A 23,648-nucleotide genomic window follows, 5' to 3' on the forward strand; every position below is an offset into this window, starting at 1 on the left:
AATACGGTTCTGTATTCATCCCAAAAGAGGATTTTTCTTTATTACAGCAACATGCTCTATGAATTCTCACAAGTTTGGCATCCTCAGATTTTACATTTTGCAGCTTTTCTGAACACCACCAGCAGCTGAACATGAAATACATGCATGATAGTTTATGAGGCCATAAGATGACAAAGCTGTACTCACAGCACTTGTGATTGAAAATGTGCAAACACAAAACACCTCTGAAGGCTTGAATTGAAATGGAAATAGTACAAATGTAGATAAGCAGGAGGGTGCTTTGCAGAAACAAAGATACTTGAATTTCCCTGCAAGTTTCATTGCAACATTCAAGAGAAAATCCTTCTGGTTGTTCAGTATCAATGGAATTCAAAAATCCATTCATATTTTCCCTGGGCTTCAGGGTACACATTAATCAGATGACTAAAGCACTTGAATTTCACTAATATTGTAATCAGAGGTGGTGGGCTGCAGTTCATTATCATTATCATTATTTATTATTTGTTTTATTTATATGCCACCTTTCTCTGGATAAGGGTACCCAAGGCGGCTTACAATATTAAAGAGAATAGAACACTAAAAACTATCTTAACTTTAAGAAGGTACTCAGGGATTCAACCATGATTGCTAAAAACCGGCCTGAAGAGACTGGATCTTCAGCTGTCCCCAAAATAATAAAAGGGAGGGGGCCGGCCTGATATCCCAAGGAAGAGCATTCCATAACCTTATAGTTGCCACAGACAAGGCCCTCTCCTATGTCCCCATCAGTCATGGCAATGGGACTGAAAGGAGGGCCTCCTCTGACAATCTTAAATCCTGAGAAGGCTCATATGGGGAGATACTGTCCTTCAGATAGCCGGACCCAAGCTGTATAGGGCTTAGTCACCAATCAATCTGATTTCTTCCCACAAACATTAGTGGAGTAGTATAACATTCAGTTCTATGGAAGTGGCCCAGAATGTCCCACAAAAAGGATTTTTATATGTAACCTTATACCTTACCTATGCATCCCTGTAAAGGCATGTGGCCATTCAACTAGACCGTGCTGGCACATGGTTTACACAATCAAACCCACCAATTAATGCATAATATGAGAAATGGGGTTACCCAGTGGTGGGATTCAAATAAATTAACAACAGGTTCTATGCCCGAATGGCAAATAAATAAATAAATAAATAAATAAATAAATAAATAAATAAATAAATAAATAAATAAATGCCCAGGACAGTGGGATCCGATGAGAGTTTCTTCTACAGTGGTCTGCCTACTGCCTATCATCACAACTACCTCTCACATGATTAAGATATCTGGATAAGCGTATCTGTTTGGGCATGCCGCTGCTGTTAACCTCACCATGGGCATGTGCCAAACACACACACACAAACAAACACACACCTCACAGTGGGTGCTTATGACCAGGTTTGACAGAGAACTGACACATCTCTCCTTCCCTTTACCTCCTATTTCACCCTATAGCTCACCAGTAAAAATTGCTTCCATCCCCTTTCCTGCTCCTGAAATGACTGATAGCCCTGCTTGTTGTTACCTGGTGGCTGCCTTTGTACACCTGTTGAGGAGTTCTTCTCTCCCCCCCCCCGCTTCCTTCTGGCTTGGAAGGTATGGTCTCTTTTCAATCTGTTGCCACTCCACCTCAACTCCACCACCTCAATCGGTCCAGAACACTGCCAAAGAGCCCGAAAAACCCACAACAGCCAATATCAACAAATGCTTGATTAGTATGCTCTCATGTATGTCTTTTCTGGAGAATGCTGCCTTCTCATGATGGTCCCTCCCCCTCGGAGTCCCTCCGGTCCCCACCCCCCCATGTTAACCTGTGGTCAAGATGCCTCTGAATGTCTGGAGAGAAGAGTTTCAATTCCCCTTATCTATTGATATGTTTATGTGTTTTCCTTTCTTGGCCCTGGATATATGGCCTTCAAGAATAGTAAGTCTTACTAGTGTTAAAATACTGATAGCTGTCTTCCTCCTTCTAACAGAGTGGGCCATCTCTGTGTGCCATTTGTCTCCCGAAATTGTCAGTTTTGGGGCAGGATGAAGAGTTCTTTGTTATTCTAAATGAGGCTTGGAGGTTTCATCTCTTTGTGGTGTGAGTGACTTTTCTATTGCATACCTTGCTTGCGTGGATCAGTGAGACTTTCACTGGTTCATGCATTGGATATTCTCTGGGATTTAAAAAAAACTGTTTCTAGGCAGAGCAACAGTCTTATGTAGTACCTTTAACTTGAAAAAAATCATAGTAAAACGAGGACGGTTGTTTGTTTGACTGAAGCGGTCTCACCCCAAAACTTTTTCTCTCTGTGTCCTGCCCTCATGCCTTGTCAATCACCCCCCCCCGCCTCGAGGCCATGGGCTTTCCTCCAGTGACATCAAGGACTCATCCTCCCCCCTCTTTCCGCCAGTGACACCTCTGCTCTTTCCTGGGCTTTATCTCTCTCACCCATATCCCACCTCATACGGCTCAGTGTGGAGTGGGAAGGGAGGCAGTTAATTGTGCCCCCTCCCCCTCGCTCATCGCTGGTCACCTGGCCCCTCCTCCTTCATTCATCTCAGGCCAACAAACAGTTCTAAGAACCAATAGTACATTTAGGAAGTGGTTCTATAGAATAGGTGAGAACCTGCTGAATCCCACCTCTGGGGTTACCTTCTTATACCAACATTTTCCAAGGTAGGAAGAAAAGGTAGCAAGAGTAAACAAATGTAGATGATATCCATTGGTCTCCATTGTTTTTAAGGCTGCTCTTTTTTTTTTGCTTCATAATCAGTGTTTTTGTTTAAAAAATATAAGCATTTTTTAAATTTGTAGTCCTCATTTATAGATTTTTATTGGTATTGTTATTTTTAGCCACAGGAATTCCTCCACGATGGACACACTTAATTAATAATCATTCCTTTCAGTCTTAAAGAACTGTGCAATCCAAAAGAAATATGGGGTGCTATAAAGCATTCAAACATATTTCAAATTCTGAAAGCCCTTTTGAGTACAAAAAGGAAATTGCTTGTGTTAAATGTTTGCCTCCCCCTCATTCTCTAATCTCTTTCCCTAGTATTGAAAAAGAAGTGTTGACTCTGCTCCAGAATGATAGAAGGGGATGTGTTATTGTATTGTTAACATATATTTCATTCTTAACGTATATTAGTATCTAACTATTTCTAAAAGTCCTTAAATATTTTATGCTTTAAATAAATATATATATTTATATATATTCTAAATTTTGAACCTTTTCATTGCTTTTAAAGTACAGTTCACACTCGGAGAATAACCAATTACTAAGACCCTTAGCAATTTCAGTAATTCTTTTGGGTTGGGAGGTGTACCATCGCTAGTGAAATGAGAGAGTAGAGACTTTTGCCACCTTATTGCTAGCACATGACATATAAAGACAGAAGTGTTGTACACAGTATGATGTAGCATTAAAGAAAGGTTATTTTTAGTCTTGCACCGAGCAGGGGAATCCTAGCTTTATCTATGCTTAATAACTGGTGATGAAGATTCCTGCATGGCACTGGAGGGAGAAGACTACATAGCAAATTGTCTTATACTGAGTCAGTCCATTGACCCATTGAGTTCAGTATTACCAACTCTGTCTGGCAGTGATGTCTGTCCTGAGTTCGAGGCAAGATTTCCTTACCCTACCTGGAGATCTTTGGTATTCCTTCATGTTCTTCCCTCCAAGTCCTAATCAGGCCCAACACGGCTTAATGTCAAAATAAGAGGTAATCACATGCATTCAAAATGGAGCGGTGGAAAGGCTGAAAGGAAAAGTTCACAGTCCAGTTGGCAACTCTTTTCAACAGATCACATCTACAAGAGGCTCCATATCTCTGGCCCAGCCCCAGTTTTGACTTTTCAGAACAGGCAATGTCATTTTCTGACCATGCAATATAGACTGGCCATCCTATGTTATTGCTTGCACAGGTAGATATTGTCTGACAACTCAGTTGAGCATTCTGTAACCCAACCCCCCAAAATTAGGCTGCCCCCCCAAAAAAGAAATTATACCTTTGAAATGGGACCTTGGATCTGCCATTCACACACTGAAATATAGCCCTGACAATTGCTTTGTGTTTGGGTGAGAAGTGGTTAAATGATGGGGAGGGGGGAAAGGAGTCAACTTATGGGATTTTCCCTTGCACGGTGTCACATTGTGAATGCTAATGAGCACAAGAGGGTATCCTGTAGACCAGTGGTCCCCAACCTTGGGCCTCCAGATGTTCTTAGACTACAACTCCCAGAAGCCTTCACCACCACCTCTGCTGACCAGGATTTCTGTAGGTCATCTTGACTGCTGGTGGTGTTGTTGTCAACATTCAGGCTGCCCTTTGCTATGTAAACCTGGCATCCTTTTTCCTGCTGGCAGTGCAGGCACAATACTGTGCAGCAATATTAGGCCATAAGAAACTACCATAAGAAACACATTTAAGACTCTTGTAATTCTTTAGGGTTGGGAGGCATAACAAAATTAGTCTTATTTTGTCTGTTTAAACCTTCAGAAAACTATAATGGGATATCCTGGGATATCAAGGGAGTTGGCAGAATATACATTTCCTGATGTCATTTCTAGGACGGAAATAGCTTGAGGATACAACATGGTTAAAGGGATGAAAAATGATAAGCTCCTTGGCACTTTGGGATATTGGTCAGCCCCCATCTCTCGCCTTTCTTACACTCACCATTTGTATAATTGGAAATGCAGGGGGTAACATTCATATTGAATAGGTTTACCATACAGACATGGTGCTAGTTTTCTGCAGCAATTTCCTTTATTTTATTTTATATTATTTTTTCAGGGAAGTAATACAGAGCAGGAAAGATCATTTATGTAATCTCCATTTTACAATTAATTTATATTATTCTGATTCTCCAGTGACCGAAGCATTCCAGATTTACTGCGCACACAGTCCAATGCTTTTTCCAGATGGAAGATTGTGAAAGAGAGATAATTTATCAAAGGGGTTTCCAGTCTTCTGCTATGGTTTCCGTCTACTCTTGGACTTCCAAAAATCATTAAAAACTGAGCAGAAAAAATGATCTTGTTTTCATGGCACACAGGCAATGTGACTATAACATGTGGTGATTTGCGAACATCATAAAGAGGTGCAAATGGTTCTATTACAGATGGATCTAATCATCTTCAGTCTTGAATGGTGATACATACATGAACGGTACATACATGGTGCCAGTTGCAGGAGTAGTAAATTTATCCTCCCAACTTTTCTCTTTATGAAGTGGTCTTGAGGAAACTCATGGTGAAAATACAATGCATTGACTTCATTGCTAGTTATTATTACTTTAGTCTATAGTATAAGAAAGGATATTGAGGGAGAATGAATAGTACACTAGCCCATTATCCTTTGTTTGTGGTGTTCCATGAACAGCACCACAAACAAGGAAAATGAGATTTGGATGTTTAAGATGAACATAACCAGTGCTTGGGAAACAGTTGAAATGTTTCCAGATTTTTTTAAAAATGACATTTGCTAGTTGAAGAACAAAATCTTTTTAAAATCTCAGCATTTAATTACACTCTGAAACTTCTATGTGACATGCTGGGTACTGATATCACTTGGGAAATTAAAATAAAGCCCAAACATGAGCTCAGATCCTCTCGTTATGCAGAGGGCAGACTTTTAACAACACCAAATGTTTTAAACAGCAGATAAAAGTAGTACAGAACATTTTGTAACTACCGACAAAGTCTTTTTCCTTCTTACTTGTACTGATCGCACAAAGAATAGAATATAATTCAACAGACTTTTAAAAAATTAACAAGTTACAGACTTTCCATATTCATATGTGTTATGGGATTTTCTGGTCCATTCAAATTCTAGTAACTGGGCTTAGATTTATTTTTAAAAAATCACATCTATTAACAATTGTACCTTTAACACAATTGTACCAAGCTTGGGAAACCCAGGTGTTCTTGGACTTCAGCTTCCGGAAACCCCAGCCAGATCATCTGGTGGTGAAGGTTTTTGGGAATTCCAGTCCAGGAACATCTGGGTTACTGAAGGTTGGGAACTACTGCACAGATGCCTTATTTAAGGAATATGAATATGGCAGGTCTCCTGTGCTGTGGTTAGTCTCAGCCTCCACATTAATTTGAATATCCGTATCTTCAAAGGCAGAAAAAAGGAGATAAGTAGGTTCCCTGACTGGCACTTTGAGACTTTTCAAGTGAAGCCACCTTGTGACTGAAGCAAGGTGTTACAAATACCAGTTGTTGCCCAGTAACATGTACAAAGGAAAATAGAATTGAATGGAGGTCACTTGGGCTGAACCCCTATGACCAGAAAGGCTTTCTAGATCATCTTCCAGAGCTCTGCACTATATTGAAGAACAGTTGTCTTCAGTACATGCTGAACAGTGAACTCTTAGCTCTTATCTTCAGTTAGTAACTAAAGTTAAGGGTTCCTGGTGGGAGAAGAGAACTTTGGAAAGGGCCTTATACTGAGTTGGTCCATTGGTCTATCTAGCCCAGTATTATCAACTCTGACTGGCAGTTAAGTTTCAGGCAAGATCCCTTTCTAGCCCTTCTTGGAGATAGTTGATGAACTCCCAATTGAGTACTTGTCAGGCTTGTTTAGTTCCTCAAATCAGACGAGATTTCAAAATCATGTGTGCTGAGAGTGTTATGGCAGTTGAACCTTCAGAAGATGTTTACAGAATAAGTGGGGAATGCCTTTAGGTTAGAAATTCCTTAGTACTGTCTGGGTCAGTAACGTTTTGCGTCCCTTCCCCCCAAGAATTTTTTTGGTGGAAAACTCATTTTAGTCTGTTGTAGAAAAAACAGCAAAGTACCTTGCAACACCTTGGCGACTAAACAAAAAAATATATTTCATTTATGTGTTCACAGATAGCGGTCTCATGAGCTGGCGGACAGTTCAGTAGTTTAGGCATCTGGCTGTGGAGCCCGATTCCTCACTATGTCTCCTTGAGAGGGGCTGGATTCAATGATTAAAAGGGTCCCTTTCAGCTCTACAGTTCTAAGATTATTATTATTATTATTTAAGGTGTTCCAAAACTCTCAATTATATTTACTGCTAGTAATATTGGGAACTGATTTTATCCCTGGGAAGGAAAATGGCTATGATGTCATGGATACAGAATGAAAAGATTCAAGCATTGTTCATAAAAACATGTGATTAGAATCATGTGCTGAAAGTTTGAGGTTTAGACAGCAACCAATCTAACACTCTCCATCTAATGCACAATGTGATATAAAATGAAAACACAAAGAAAATTCAGGGGTGCATGCAGGGACTTCTGTTTGAGCTCTGATTTGTGTGAGTTATAACTTAAATGAAATAAAGGAGGTTTTAAACATGTGAAATTATTTTCTTATTGTCACATTTTCGCCTCCCATTTTTTTTAAAAAAATCTCTGTTTGTGCTAACACTAAGTGAAAAGAGCTCAGTCAACAAACATGCCAAATTTCTTCTTACTTGAAACAAGAGTCTTCTAATAAACTGCATAAGTAATCTTATCCAAAACCACAAAACTAGTATTTACTTAAATCATTTATCACTTTCTAAAGGGGACAAGCTTATTCCATATATACATTCTGAAAATTATTCTTCACCATTTCCAATAGTTTGGGCCTTTGTTATGCCTTCTGTACCTCTTATTTTTAGAAGGTTTTTTTAAAATGAGTTTTCTGTTCATAAGGTGCCCTTCAGTATTGGCACTGCTTCCCCCTCCATACTTTACTCTTTGTAGATAATCCACTAGAACAAGACTGACACAACTGTTATTTCCAGGGGGATTTATGACTCCCACTTTCAAAGCACACCTCAGTGGCAGAAATGAGGCATTCTTTTTTTCCATTCAGATTAGCAACGGAACAGTGGTTGAGGGAGAAAGAAAAGTAATAAATCCTTAGCCACGTCACTATCCATATGCATTAACTACAAATAGTAAAAGATGAACATCTATTTATTATTTATTTATTTATTTATTTATTGCATTTATATGTCGCCCATCTATACATAGTCTACTCTGGGCGGCTCACAACTTAGAAGATAAAAACAATTTAAAATATACAGTTTTACATTAAAAAACAAAATGATATAAAATATAATATAAATTTACGATTTTAACAGTTAATTTAAAGCAGAGTCCCAAGATGGCATGAATAAAAGAAGAAAAATAAGAATGACTTAATTGACTGAAGGGAAGGCCTGCTTGAATAGCCAAGTTTTCAGCTGGCTTTTGAAAACACCCAGCGAGGGTGCCAGCCGAATTTCAGTGGGGAGGGTATACTTGCAGCTCGGTTTAATTTATTTATATAAAAATTCCAGTCCTGGATCTATACATATGAATTAGTATAAGCAGTTTTGTGCAGATCAGCATCTTTTCTCATCCTCCTGCTTGGTGATGCATGCCTTCCTTTTTGATGATACGTAAGTGGGTCATGAAGAGTCGGACACGACTAAACGACTAAACAACAACAACAAAAAAGTGGCTCATAGGTTTCCATATGCAGTACATATGTCTACAGTCAATTCCAGTGGCATCAGGTGCAGAGGCTATGTGACATACAGGGGCAGGACATACCCTAGAGTAAGTAATTAATTAGAAACTCCTTAAAAGAAGTGATTACTATGCATAGGGTAAGCTCAGTTCATTTAAGCTGCTAGGCAGCTAATTAGCTAACTTTGCAGAATGAGATGAAGAGAAGTCAAAATGTAAACATAGCAAATTAAAACATTATGTGTGACTTCCAATGCTCTTCTTCATGTTAAATCTGTCCCAAGAGCCTGTTTGAGCTCAGAACATAGGAACTACCTTGTTGGATCAGACCAAGGTTCCAACTAACTCATCCTTCTGCTGCCAAGAACTTTCAGTCAGATGCTTCTGAAAGCTCACAAGCAAGTTATAAAGGAGATGTCTTTCCACAATTGCTGAGATACTAGCTCACAATTTGAAAAATGTAATTTGTTGGGCTATAACTCCTGAAAGCCCCCAACCCAGCATGATCACTCTCTATGATGGTTGGTAGATTCTGAGAGCTGAGCAATCCTATATATGGTTCCCAATCTTGGGTCCTGAGATGTTCTAGGACTACAAATCCCAGAAGTCCTGGATAGCACAGCTGGTGATGAAAGCTTCTGAGAGTTTTAGTTCTAAGAACATTTTGGGACACAAAGTTGGGAACCACTGCTATACAGTTATAAGCAGAAGTAAATTCTTTTGGCTTCCATGAGACTTACTCATTAGGACTTTACAGTAAGTCCTCCTGAATTTAATGGGACTTTCTCAATTGCCAAAATCTTGTTGGCCAGTTAAACTGATACAAATAAAATGCTGTAAACTGCAGTGATAAATTGCCTCTAGTTAGCAAGTTGTGCTTGTACTCCTCCTTGCACACTAACCCATGAGTTGTTGTTTGGTGAGGCATAGAATTTGACAACTTAACTACAGGCAATTTGCTGCTATGATCTATGCCTGCATAATTTACCAGTAGGATTCAAACAACTGGGAGTTATTAAGTGATAAATCTAATTGATGTCAGGAAAATTTACTTCAAAATTTACTCTGGAATTCTATGCACAAATACTTGGCTGTAGGGATGCTGAGGACTTTTGTTTACTCTCCATTTTGAAGTGAACCACTATGCCATTACCTCCCAAAGAAAGGTGTGGATAAGAGCACAACTTATTTTGGATTCCACATTTCTCTAAATTTTGCAATGCAGTTCATTGCTTTAAAAATATATATCAAAATGCATTTTAAAAAGCAAATGTGAAAAACATAATTTGTGAAAAGAAGGATCAAAAACTTCTACTTCAATGTCTATTTTTTAAATAAAATTTTAAGAATGGACTTTAATATGGAAATGTACTAGACTAGACTTATAAATTAACACATATACACTCCTATCACAGAACAGGGATCATAGAATCATAATGAAGTTGGAAGGGGCTTATAAGGCTATCAAGTCCAACTCTCTGCTCAATGCAGCAATACAACATCAAGCAGGGGGTTGGATTTGACGTAGATCTACTACTCTACCCCTATTGAATTCAGTGAGATTCTGATTAAACATGCCCAGCACCAGGCAGCATCCAACTTTTCAAAGCACAGAGACAGTTAATTCTACGTTTACATGTTTTCTGGTACTTTAACTTAGATTTATGGGACAGCACATAAAGCATTCCAACATACAAAGGACACATGGAATAAAAGCTTTGGCTGGAAAACAGAGGGGGAAAAAGAAGTCTGGCACCAGTGAAAAAGGGAAGCAGCTGCAATAAGGCTGAAGACAAGTATTTAAGAATGCAGGCATTTCTAAAATCATCCCTGAAGCAACATAAGAAAACTGGCCAGAGCTATAAATTGAGGATTGTAGTGGGGAGGGTAAAGAAAGGAAAGATATAGAAGAGATATGAGCAAATGCCAAGGTAGCCTTGCTTCTTGACATGGTGTGCATCTACCATCTACATGTGCTCCATACATTTAGTATGAATAGCTGATTGCACATAAATGTTTTTATTCCATGTGTTTATGTGTTGCAGATATCTGTGCTGAACATTGAGGGCCCTTGGAAGAAGAAACACCTTAAGTGTTAGGAAGACCTAATGTTCATATCAGACACTTTCCACACCTCTCAGAGTTTGCGAACTACTTTGCTGCTTGTTTTAATTTGTGATTGGTCATGGGGATGGTGGTTAAGCACCAGTTTCATTTGCAAGTGTGATTGCTCAGCCATGAAGATCTAACTAAATCATGTTTCTGGAATACTGAAGGATTTCCAATATAATGGAGAATCTGTAATGTGTAGTTTGATATTGAGAAAGCACGTCCAATTGAAATCTGTGCTCTGTTTCTACCTCTTGCCCACAATCCCAACATAACTAGTCTACCTGCAAGCATCCTTTAAACATACTTGCAAGTATGATGAATATTTTGTCTAATATGTTCACTGCATCGTGAAATGCATCAATCTTCTGAATTTTTTCACTGTGAGCACTTATTACCATGACACCAAAGATGTACAATTCTACCTGTTATGCCAAAGTGAAACCAATTGTGGGGACAGAAGATAAGAGTTGCCACAGAGTAGGTATATGGAAAATTATCCTCAGAAGTGGTTGTTATTAATTCCCCCCCCCCTTTTTAAAAAAAGTCCACCCTGGTTTTCTTACATTTTATTTGAAGAGGAAGCTCTGAAAACTATGAAGGATGCATGGAGCTTATCTCAGATATTGTGCTCGACTTTAATAATGCAATCATGTGAATGTCTCCCTAAAAGAAAGCAGCGGGCATATGTAGAAGCCTCTCAATCTGATTCATGCCTGGATAAAAGGAACATAAATTAAGGCAAACTTGCATCTTTTAGAAGAATATTCAATCTTGTTCTTGTATGAGTCTGTGAAACTTATTGCATGTCTTTAGATTTCCACAGGATGTGGCTACAGTAGGACCCCTGTACTTGCAGGGGATCCACAATCTACATACTACAGATTTCTGAAATCATGGATAGGAGGGAACCCTATATGCAAAAGCAAAGCAAAGCAAAGCAAAATGTGCTGCTTATATACCGCCCCATAGCACTTCAAGCACTCTCTGGGCGGTTTACAATTTAATTATGCAGGCTACACATTCCCCCCCCCCAGTGAGCTGGGTACTCATTTTACCGACCTCGGAAGGATGGAAGGCTGAGTCAACCTTGAGCCGGCTACCTGGGGTTTGAACCCCAGGTCATGAGCACAGTTTTAGCTGCAATACAGCGGTTTAACCACTGTGCCACGAGGCTCCTATGCAACACTCAAGGGGTGGAACAAAGCTATATAGGGCTGTGGCAAATGATTGATAAGGGAAACCATGGATATCAGTGCTGTTGATATAGAGTGTCCTACTGTATATAGCAACAGGGATAATTATAAAAATAGATATCACTAATGGAGAAATGCAAATGGTTATGACCTGGAGTGAAAATGGGGCCACACATAGTTTACCTCAGGCAGCAAAATGTTGTTCTTTGCCCTCCTTATACAGTTCCTCTGAAGTGTTAGCCTAGAGGCAAGGTCAATAGCAGACCAAGAATCTGGTCAAAGAGGCTCCAAAATGAGGATACAGCTGAAAGACAAGTGGGCACGTAAAGAGAAATGTTGAAGGCCAAGCTTTCACAGAAGTTAAAAGACAAGAATTTCTTTCAAAGTAGAAAACTAAGAAGCCATAATGTTGTGGTTTTGCTCCTTCTTAGGTAAACATGTAGGCTTAAACTTGATCCTTTGGTAGCACACTGTGAATAAAATTCATTTTTTGAACTGGAAGATATACTGTGATAGAATATGGAGAAGTCAAGCTGCATCTTTCACAATTTCAATGTGTACCAAGGGGGTCCTAATAGCATGGGTACCAAGGGGATCACACATCAAATCCTAATAACAGTATTTTAAAAGAAAATACTAATATAAATCAGTGAGGAGAAACTGAAAGAACTTGGCATGTTTAGCCTTGAAAAAAGAAAACTGAGGGAAGATAAGGTAGCATTTTTCAAATATCTAAAAGACTGTCAGACAGAAGAGAGACAGGATTTCTTCTCAGCCATCCAAGAATGCAGGACTTGTAATAATGGGCTGAAGTTACAGGAAGCCAGGTTTAGGTTGAATATCAGGAAAAACTTCCTAACTATTAGAGCAGTACAGAAAATGGTGTCAATTACTTTGGAAGGTGGTAAGTGCTCCAAGGCTGGGTACGTTCAAGAGAAAATTGGACAAAATGTACTTTAATTTGGATTTGGATTCCTGTATTGAGCAGGAGGTTGGGCTTGATGACTTTACAGGCCCCTTCCAACTCTGTTATTTTATGATTCTATGAAAGCCTAACTCATATCCATGAATAATCTGAAGTACTGCAATAAAAATAATCATAAACTCTGATGTTTCATATGCTAATATGAACTGTAGGGACATTTGAAGTAATTCTCACTATCACCTCTGTAGTTTTCTGTCGCTTTGTCTGAAGCTTTCCTTTGAGTGAAAACAAATGGTTTTTAAATGTTAACGTGTAGGTTTGTGGAACTCTTGAGGTTTAATATATGGGAAAGAAATGGGATTATATGCTTGTTCACAACCTAAACTTTGATCTTTACTCTTTTCTGATCTTTTGTCCAGGTCAGCTGTACAGAAGCTGGTGTTATTCTATATGCTTTCTCCTTAAAAGAAGTAAGACTTCTTAATTTCTTCACTTAGATTAGCTCTATGGCAATTTCCCAAGTGGTCTAAATCTAAGCTGTAAAATGATATAATCAAGACCCCTGGATGTCTTGGGTCACTTTTTGCAGTATCCAGGAAACTATTGAAAGCTGACCCACTAATTAAATGAGCAGAATTAAAGACAGGAAGCTCATTTTTAAAGCTAAGAGTTTGCTTTTCCTAACACATTTGTTATCTTTCTTGTGTTATTTTATAGGCAATGGCCACTTCTCAGATTACCTACTGTTTCTCATCCTGCTGAAAGGCAGGAAGGGAATTTGTCTTGTTGAATTAGATTTCCCACCTTGGTGTTTTCTTTTTTAAGGTGGGTGAGAAGGAAAAAATTGTCATCTAAAAGGCAAGACACACAATAAAGGCAGTTTACTATGACCAGTGCCAGTATTTATTCTTCATAAGGCATTTTTAATTAATGGCTTGAAATCTGTGGTGCCATCTCAGAAGAGACGGGGTGTTGCTGGCAAATCTGGGTTCTTGCTCACATGTAGCACTTATTCATGAGTCTTCAGACACCTTACTACTTGCCTGAACAAAGCGATGACAGAAAGGGAAGGGCTAGGCACTCTCCTCTGACTGTGTACACAACCTAGAAGCTACAATGCCTGAAGAGAGCTTATACTACCCAGAGGAAAGAATTAAATAAGCAGGTTTCCTGAAAGAAGAAGAAAGGAAATAGGAGCACTGGATGAACTGGGCACATTTGGCTGGGTTAAATGCAACGCAAGAAGAGATGTTGCTGGAAGAAAATGCAGGATGGGAAAAATTAACCTGAGACACTAATTTATGGTGGCTCTGGTCCTTTTTGGAGAGGAGAACTATGATTGATTGATTGATTGATTGATTGATTGATTGATTGATTGATTGATTGATTGATTGATTGATTGATTTAAAATATGTTTACCTCAGAACTCAGAAGGCGATGCTGGGGGACTCCTGTCTGCCACCTTGGCCATTAGCCTGTGGTGTCCCTCAGGATTCTGTTTTGACCTCTATGCTATTTAACATCTACATGAAACTGCCGGGAGAAGTTGTTTTGAGTTTCAGGGTTTAGTGTCACTACCGTGTGAATGACACCCAATTCTGTTTCTCCGTTCCATCTAAATCCAAGAACTTGTTTCATGTCTAGATCAGTGTACAGTATCAATAATGAACTGGATGAGGGTGAATAAACCTAACTTAATTCAGACAAGACAAAGGTTCCTCCCAAAAGGCAGAATAGGGATTCAACCTATGCTGGATGGGGGTAAACTCTGAAAACACAGGAGTGCAGCTTGGGGGTGCTCCTGGTTTCATCTCTGTGCCTGGATGCCCAAGTTTCAGCAGTGGCCAGGAGTGTCTTTGCACAGTTAAAACTAGTACACCAGCTGTGCCCATTCCTGGAGTGCTCTGTTCTGACCAAGGTGACACATGCCTTAGTTACATCTTGACGGGATTACTCTAATGCCTTCTAAATGGGGCTGCCTTTGGAAAATGCTCAGAAACTTAAGCGAGGCAAAAATTCTGCAGCCAGGTTGGTCACAGGAATCACATAACCTGCCTGTTATAGCAACTCCACTGGCTGCGATAATTTCCAGTCACAATTCAAAGTGCTGGTTCTAATCTATAAAGTCCTAAATGGCTTGGGTCCAAGCTATCTCAAGCACCGTGTGTCCTTTTATGAGCCTACCTGGTTGTTAAGATCATCAGGGAAGGCCTTTCTCTCAGTCCCACCACCTTCACAGGTGTGTCTGGTGGGAACATGAGAAAGATCTCTGTCACTTCACCAGGACTCTGGAACTCCATCCACAGGAGGCCAGGTTGAGCCAAATGTTGCTGTCCTTTCTCACGCAGACAAAAACCTTTCTCTTCAGACAAACTTTGCCTTAGTGACTGAATATCTACATTTTAAAATGAGTGGTGTGCCTTTTTGCTTTGAATCTGTTTTGGGTGTTGATTTTGTTTACCCATTTTAAGTGTGGTATGTGTTTGATTCTTTTAAACATTTGTATACTTACTGTTTTAAGCTTTAAATAATGTATTTAATGACATAAGCCACTTTGGGTTCTTTTTAAAGAGAAAGGTGGGATAAAAATATTTTAAGTAAATAAATATGGACCAATTGTAAGTACCTTGCGGTGTGTCAGTTGTACCTTTTCCCTATGACTGCCGTTCCACAGAAAGTAAAGCAGACATGAAGAAAGGAAAGGGATTATGTATTCCTATGGCTCCCAAATTCTGGAATGCCTTCCCCAAGGACCTTTGCTTGGTACCAACATCACTATCTTTTGTTAGGCACCAGTTTCAAACATTCAGGTCCCCAAAACTTTCTTTAAACAATGAGGCCCACATTTGTGTAATGATGACTTCTAGTTTACATATGTGGTGGCACTTTTTTTAAAAGGAAGATGCACAATATTTGTCCTTCATAAATGCACAATACTCCTGCCTTTAAGCTACTAACTTAGAGTAGAACCATCTTTTGGGGATTCTTAGTGTTGTTATCTTTGGAAGCAAAAGCCAACAATAGATCATTCTGTCTGTTATATTTTATGTCACATTACTCCAGAGGTTAATAACCCAAACATTTGGAATTACATCAGACTGTGTTTTAGGAATATATTTTCCAGAAGCCGAGCATGTAAATTCCATTAGCATTAATGGAAGCCCGATGCAAACGTTTGGAAGAAAATAAATAACATACACTTGGTTTTGCAGCGAGCTTAATTTACAGTGTACCCAAAGGGATGTAAGCTAATTTATTTTTTCAGTGCTTTTATAATGTTTGATTTCCTAATTATTGCCTCTGCTCAACAGAACTCCTATGAAAATTAAAATCTTACAAGAAATTCATCTCCAAAGTGAATCATTTAACAGCATCCACTGCCAATTCGCTATTTCTGCTATTTAAGGAAATACTGCTTTGATGGTTTGAGACATCCGCCTTGCTTGTAAAATAGCTGGTAGAGAGGCACAGAGTCTGTGAGTGGGAAGGAAGGGGAAGGACATCCCAGAGGGCTGTGTGTCCAAGAGAACCAGCCAAGGAGTTGACAGCCATCTGCACACACAGGAGACTTTAAGACGTACGCAATGAGAGCCAATTTACATAATGCAGTTGGTGTGCTCAGAGTGTGCACTGAGAGGACTCAGGCAGAACTCGGCATCCCTCTCCCATCTTTTGCTAAAAAGAAATAGGAAAAACAACAACTATATCTCCTAATCCACACATACTTGCTTAAATTTGATATTTTATGCAATAGATAATGGCTAGAAACCAGTTTGTCAATGCACAACATAAATTTATGCAGGTGTAACTTTCCTAGGTGTTTATTCCAGGCAACGTAAATTATGCAGTTTTCAGCCCCCATTGAACCAATTACTGTATATAATGTGCTGGCAGAAATGCTTAATGGATAGCACTTCTGCCTCGGTGCTATTGTAGCCACCATGGGTACAATGTCGAGTTATGCCCATGTACAGTACCTATGCAACTGTATTTCAGTCAATGTAGTCAGAGCTGCAAGCTAATCAGGTCTATATTCATTCCAAGAATAAATAGTGCCCATTGTTTTGAAATAGCTGCATTTTATTTATTTGAAATTTCTTCATTTTATTTATCATCCTGTCCTTTAATATTGTGTAACTGGGGATTTTATTCATGCAGGCTTGTAACTACATTATGCTTTGTTTCTTCATTGTGAATGAGAAGAAGATAGGACAAAAATATTCAATTCTTCAAAAGCCTCTGGTTTATGAATGTGGGATATTGGACTTCTATATCTGTGATTCAAAATGCAATAAAATTGTGCCTGCTTTGCTACCAGGAAAAAAGATGCTAAGCTGTACATAGCAAAGGTCAGCCTGAATGCTGACAATGCAAATGGCTGCAGTCAAGGATAAGCAGAAAGTCTGCTGCAGGGTACCCACATGCTCACTACCATTCACAAAGTGACAACAACAAAGGGAAAATCCTAAAAGCTGAGCCATTTTTTCCTGGGTTAGACACTTCTCACAAAAAAAAAAAAAAAAAAAAGGAAAGTGTGAGGGCTGTTTTTCAGCAAGTGTGAATGTTCCACGCATACTCAGCCTTATGACAAGATGGTTGTTTTTCTCTTTTGAAAGACTTTTTTTAAGATCAATGTTTCAGCCCCTGGATTCCTTCCAAATAAAAAAAGGGGGTGGGACTAACAGTTATCTTTGAAGATAACGGACAGTGGTATTTTCAATCTGTATGAACTATTTTAAATCTGGGGGAATTTAGGGTCACTTGTTTCTGCACAGGGGAGGGGGAAACAGTTTTACATTTGGAGAGGGAAACAGTTCTACATTTAAAAATCACAACTTGAAAACCCTTTGCCCAAATGTCCCCAAATTTGGCAGAGAGCAAGAGCAGAGTGCCTGCTACATTTGTACCCAATTTTGTGCTGATCCAAAGTCCAGGTTCAAAGTTATAAATTTTTGTTTGGGCTGACCCCTTTTTAGAAATGCCTTGTACAGTGTTGATTTGCTCTGCTGCAAAATAACATGGTTGTATTACTTTGTAGCTATAATAAAACCTCAGTTTTCACAATTTCTTTCTCAGCTGCTATTTTTCCTCCAAAAATTGAGGAGATGAGATTTCAAAACCACGTTGGGTACTTCACTCTCTTTGTAACAAGAAAGACAGTCCCTACTACCTACCAATAATGGCCAACATCTTTTCGTTTCCATTGTGGCTTTTTGAACACAGTTTGAAACCTGCTTCTGTATGTGTTTTGACAAGAAGAATGAGGAGGGGGAAAGACCCAGGATTTCAAGTTAGCATACATAAACTTCCAGCCACACAGTTGTGGTAGAACAATAAAAAAAATGACAGCTTTCAGACTCCCTTTTCATTTTTCTGTCTATGACAAATTAGAATAAATGAAATACAGTACCAATATTCTCCAGATGTTCCAACTAGAATTAACAAGAGCAACAATACCAATGTTTAAAAACCACCACCGTCACCAAAAGACTATTTCAGACAGGAGTTTTATTTTGTATCTGTCAACCAGAGCATTGAGAAAATAGCAGAAAAATAAGCAAAAGTGAAGAGCAGCAGCAGCAGAAGAAGAACTCAGTTCAGATGAATGATAGATTGGGCACAGGATTTGTGCAGACACCTATCTGAAAAAAAATGCAGTAATGTCACATAATTTGCAGATTGTGCTAGATGATGTGTGTGTTGGGGTGGAATCCTACCATGGTCACAGCTTTACATAGCCTTTACTTGCCCTTCTAGCCAGCTCAGAAGAAAGCCCACTGGTGGTGTTCCTTTAAAAAATGTATTTTTAAATGCATGTTAAAAATACATTTTTAAAGGAACACCACTTTGACTGGCACAAAAAAGAGCAGTGAAACCTGAAGCTTGCCAAAATTTGTGCATGAGAGATTTGTATTCATAATTGTTAATGGCACAGGCTTTTACTTTTCTTTTCTTTTGTTCCTCTCTTACTTTTTTAAACTGATTTTGTTGTTCTAGGGATGTGGCCCAATTCTCATCCTGACCTCTAACACCTCTGGTGGTACCCAGTGCGGTGTAGCGGACAGAGTGACAAACTAGGACTCTGGAGAACCAGAGTTTGGATCCCTGCTTAGCCATGGAAACTTACTGTGGGATTGAAACTGGTAAAACAACTTCTTAGATATCTCACTTACTTTGAAAGCCCTATTAGGGTCACTACAAGCAAAGTGTCCTGCTTATATACTGCTCTATAGTGCTTGAAGCAGTCTCTGGGCGGTGTGCGGCTTAATTACACAGGTTATGCATTGCCCCCCTAGTGGGCTGCATGCTCATTTTACTGACCTCAGAAAGACTGAAGGCTGAGTAAACCTTGAGTCAGCTACTGAGCCTGTTGGGACCAAACTGAGGTTGTGAGCATAGTCTTGAGTGCAGTACTGCAGTTTAACCACTGTGTCATATGGCTCCATACTATGTCAATTCTGAATTGATAGTTAACTAACACTTCTGGTAGAGGTATAACTGATTGATGTCACCACACAGAAAACTTCTAGGTTGATTGCTGGGGAATATTAAGAGTACCTAGGTAGCTGTACTGGTTGCAATCATTTTTTCCTTCAGCAGCACTACAACATTCTTCAAGAATGAATATATTTCAATTTGTTTTGACTGAGGATTTGGACAGGATCTTGTGCTTAAAATTGTTTTTAATCTTGATATATGTTTAAATGTTTTTTAAAATATAGTTTCTATGATATTTTAAAATTGTTGATTATTATTATTGTATAGTTTTAATTTTTGTCCCTAGGGGAGAAAGGCAATATATAAATAATGTAAATAAATAAATAAAAATAATGAATAGGTGGAGAAAACTAAATAATGTGAGAACTAGAGGAGACTAAATAATGTGAGAGCTTGAGCTGCACTTTATATTCTTTCCTTTTTGCAAAACTGCAAATGCTAGGAAAAAAAGTCCTGGGTATTGTTTCAATTTGCAGTGGTGGAAAAAACTCATTCTTTGTTTAATTTGGAATCTCTTTTGTAAGGCCTAAATGGCCAGTGTCCCAAAGTAAGCTCTTATGCAAAGAATGAGAAGTAAATTAGATTTGTTAACAAATCACATTCTTAAAACCAAATTTAAAAGATGGTGTCATTTAAGGACAAATTGGGCTGTTCATCCCAATACTGATGTAGCATGCATGCATAAATTAATGAATACTATAAGAAAGGTCAATATCACCAATGCATTCTATATGCTTTCCAAATATTGTAGTGTCTCCTTTCTTTTTCTTCTTTGTTTTGTCCAGGCAAAGGTTTAATCAAAGGCTAGTTCTGATAAGAAGATGTAGCTCAGTCCCATTTAAGACATATGCTGTGGTTCCACATTCATGTGGTGGCTGCATTCTTCTATTCCACCCGCTTTGTGTACTCATTCTCACGCTGCAGTGCTAATCCTTTGTACTTGGATCTGCTATGAGTCCCCGAATAAACTGTTCTCTCTTTTGGAAGGCTGCCTCCAAAGGCAAGCAAAATGTTGATGATGTCCAGCTTATGATAGCAGAAGAAGGAGAAGAATGTGGGGGCCCTGTGAGTGAAAAGGAAAAGAGTTGTGAGGTTGGTCTGTGACAAGGATTTGCAAAAACTTTGCCAATCCTTATTTTGGCCATCTGGTCATGTCTGATTTTGGAGAGTGGAGGAAGAGATGATCCAAGTCTGAAAAATGTATGCCAGAGAGGAATGGCCTGGCATGGCCAATTGCACCTCCAGGAGGTCCTGCTGGCCACCTCAAGCCTTTTTTTTAAAAAATGAAACCTCCTTTTACAAATGGGATCTCTGGAGGGCATGGGGAGGTGTTTGAGGGTCCCTGATGGTCCTTGGATCCTGGAACCTGCCTATCTCTGCCTATAGCCTAGATCAGGGGTCCCCAACCCCCGGGCCCCAAACTGGTCTAAGCCCACCGAAACAGATTTTTGAGGGCTGAAGGAATGTGTGCACACATGCAAGTGCGCATGCACGTGCACTCCCGCCTTCACACACACATACTCGCATGCAGACATACCCGCCCTCACATGCACGGAAGCCTGCCCGCCTGCTTCCCATCTGCATGCACGCACACACCCTCTGCCCGCCTCCCGCATGCACATGAGCAGTCACCCCACCCACATAGACTCCCGCCACCCACCCACCCCAATCCTTGGGAGAATTGTCTTCAACTAAACCGGTCCTGGTGTCAAAAAGGTTGGGACACATTGGCCTGGATAACATTTGATTTCTTATATATAACGAGACAGGTATTTTTCATCTACAATACAGAGAAAACTTGAGGAGCTGACAATTTGTAATTCCCAAGTAACTTTTTTTGTGGTGAATATGTGTAAGAAATGTGTGGGCTTTTTAAAATCTGTTAAAGCTTTGCGTTTCTGAGGTTATTCAATCCACGTATCCCTGACCAAACACAGGAACATGTACACTTTGCAGTCAGTGATCTATATTTCCTGGCTTAATTCTAACAGAGCAGCCACACGTGTGCAGTGCCATATACCATATTGGTACAGATTCTGCATTCTCAGGTAAGTCACTCTGAGGCCATGGAAGTGTAAATAAGATTGTTAGCTATAATCCTCTGCTAATTTGCCTGAAGGTACGGTCAAATGAATGTAGTGTGACTTTCTCTTGAGGAAATGTAACACGGAATTGCACAGACACAAAACAATAAGGAAATCTTAGGTTATTTTGTTTTAAAATAAAGGCATAATCAGATTAACCTATGCATGTGATTCAATTCAGTCCTAAGAAGAACCCTCGGAAGCAGATCACATACAGTAGTTCAATATGAAGAGGCTGCCATCTTGTGGTTACAGAATTTCTTATTATTATCATCATCACATACTCATTATACCTATACCCAACACAGCTTCCTTCCAATTAAAGATATAATAGGCAGCAGAACCTTAAAACTGGTTTTGAGTATGGCCATTGCATAGCACTACATATTCTTGGTTATACTGTACAGCTTCATAGACTTCAACAAAAGTTGCTGTAAAAAGATGCAGGCTTTTGGAATATCAATTTTTCACAGGACAGTGATCAAGTGGAGGACCAGGGAAGAAGGACTAAAACAGAGAAATAAAAACAAACAAACAAACAAACAAACAAACAGAAACAGAAAAGTAAAATAATACATAAAGCTAGGCTACATGGATCATGTAAAGAGAACCAAAAGGTGCAGCTTGTCACAGCTGATCATTCAGGGTAGGATAAATGGGGAAAGAACTGCAGGAAGGAACCCCAGAGAGCGGTTTAGATACAAAACAACTTTTCTTTCACAACTGTGAAGCTCAAACAAAGCTCAAACAAGCATGCTGATGTCTAGACTCTTGGAGAAGAGGAACGAAAAGGATGTACAGTACGTATAGACATACTACCTAGTTCTAACATTTTTTAAAAATCCATTCGCCAATATAAAACAAAATGCTCATTTTTAAAAAAAGTATAAAATGGTAGTTTAAAACCTGCGCTACATTTCACCTCATGCTACTTCAGGTTGTACTAGGTTTTGCACCTTACAAAATTCTGCATTTTTCATCAATCTTTTGGAGTCAAAGATAAGCAAGTGAACCAAATTTTGACAGTTTTTTTGTGCTGTGAGAGCTAGTGTAGTATTGGACTGGGGAGAGCCGAGTTTAAATCCCTGTCTGGCCATGGAAATTCACTGTGTGTGTGTGTCTGGTAAAACCACACTGTCATATCTGTGATACATCATAAACCCTACTAGAGTTGCCATAAGTTGAAAGCAACTTGATGGCATGTGACACACACACACACTGTACAGTAAACCCAAGACTTAGTGGAAGATACAGTATGAGAAGTTTCACAGATAATGCACAAAAGATAATACTGGGCCTTGTGCTAGCATACTTCTTGAAATATTCTGCATAATTTCATGCAATAGATTGTGGAATGTCCCACACAAACATATTCTAAGTTCAGTTTTCTTCTCTCATCTTGCATGAAGTCAAGAACAGCTCTCTGCAAGGGGAAGAGGTCTCATACGTATACATGCCTTCTTTTGATCTGAAATTAATCATTTAAATAGTCTCAACTCTGCTAAAAACATGTCACTTTCAATACGTTATTATGTTCTGAAATTCCAATGCACAGATAAAATGCTTGGATCATTCCCTACCCCAAGAATGTTTACTGCCCCCCGCATTAACTCATATTGTTGTTTATTAAATCTGAAAAAATTGTGTATGAATAAGATAGTTTAATATATTCACTCCAATAAAATGTAAAGTCATAGTGCAATCTTATTAGGTACAATTTATTGGGGTTTTTTAAATAGATATGTAACTTACTCCATGAGTGGTTCCATTTTTACCTCTAAAAATATTGTAAAGCTGGAAAACATGTGAAAAGGGTAAGCAAAATATATCAAGGGGCTGGAACAACTGTCCTGTGAGGTAAGTCTGCAACAAAAACTTTCTGGAGGTGAGGTATTATGGATTGTGTGTGTGCATGTGTGTGTCAAGATTTGTTCCTTTAAGTGAACAAGGGGTTAAATTTGATATTGTAGTGAGAAGGCAAAGTCATGCCTGTAAAGTCAACAAGCTTAGGTAATACTTGTTAACCACATTAAGCTGCTATGTCCGCAGTGATAGGCTGCTCTCACTATTTAAGCAAGAGAGTAAGAACAGCACTTTGCCACTCAGTTGTGAGTCTGGTGGTCATTACTTCTGTAAATGTTATGTTGCTCTGAGAAATCTATGCCTATGTATATAATGCCATGTATATATGTCTGACCAATGCTAATATATCAAGTCTAATATATTATGCTATAAGTTTTATCAGAACTCTCTCCATGTTTTTCCTTATACGTCTGCTTATAAAGGGGAGGATTTGAAGCTACCAGATAAGAGACTCTGTGTAACTTTATATTGAGCTCCAAGGT

General features: G+C 39.0%; 1 long non-coding RNA gene across 1 annotated transcript in view; it reads left to right on the plus strand.

Annotated features, from left to right (window-relative positions):
• Nucleotides 1-1,113: 1,113 nt before the first annotated feature.
• The window catches only part of LOC144585842 (uncharacterized), a 757,174-nt gene continuing 734,639 nt past the window's right edge, over nt 1,114-23,648 (plus strand). The window contains exon 1 of the long non-coding RNA XR_013540421.1: nt 1,114-1,217. This is a non-coding gene — a long non-coding RNA (uncharacterized LOC144585842). The remainder of the gene's footprint in view (nt 1,218-23,648) is intronic.

The sequence above is a fragment of the Pogona vitticeps genome, chromosome 1 (genome assembly GCF_051106095.1).
Source record: "Pogona vitticeps strain Pit_001003342236 chromosome 1, PviZW2.1, whole genome shotgun sequence".
NCBI classification, from domain to species: domain Eukaryota; kingdom Metazoa; phylum Chordata; class Lepidosauria; order Squamata; family Agamidae; genus Pogona; species Pogona vitticeps.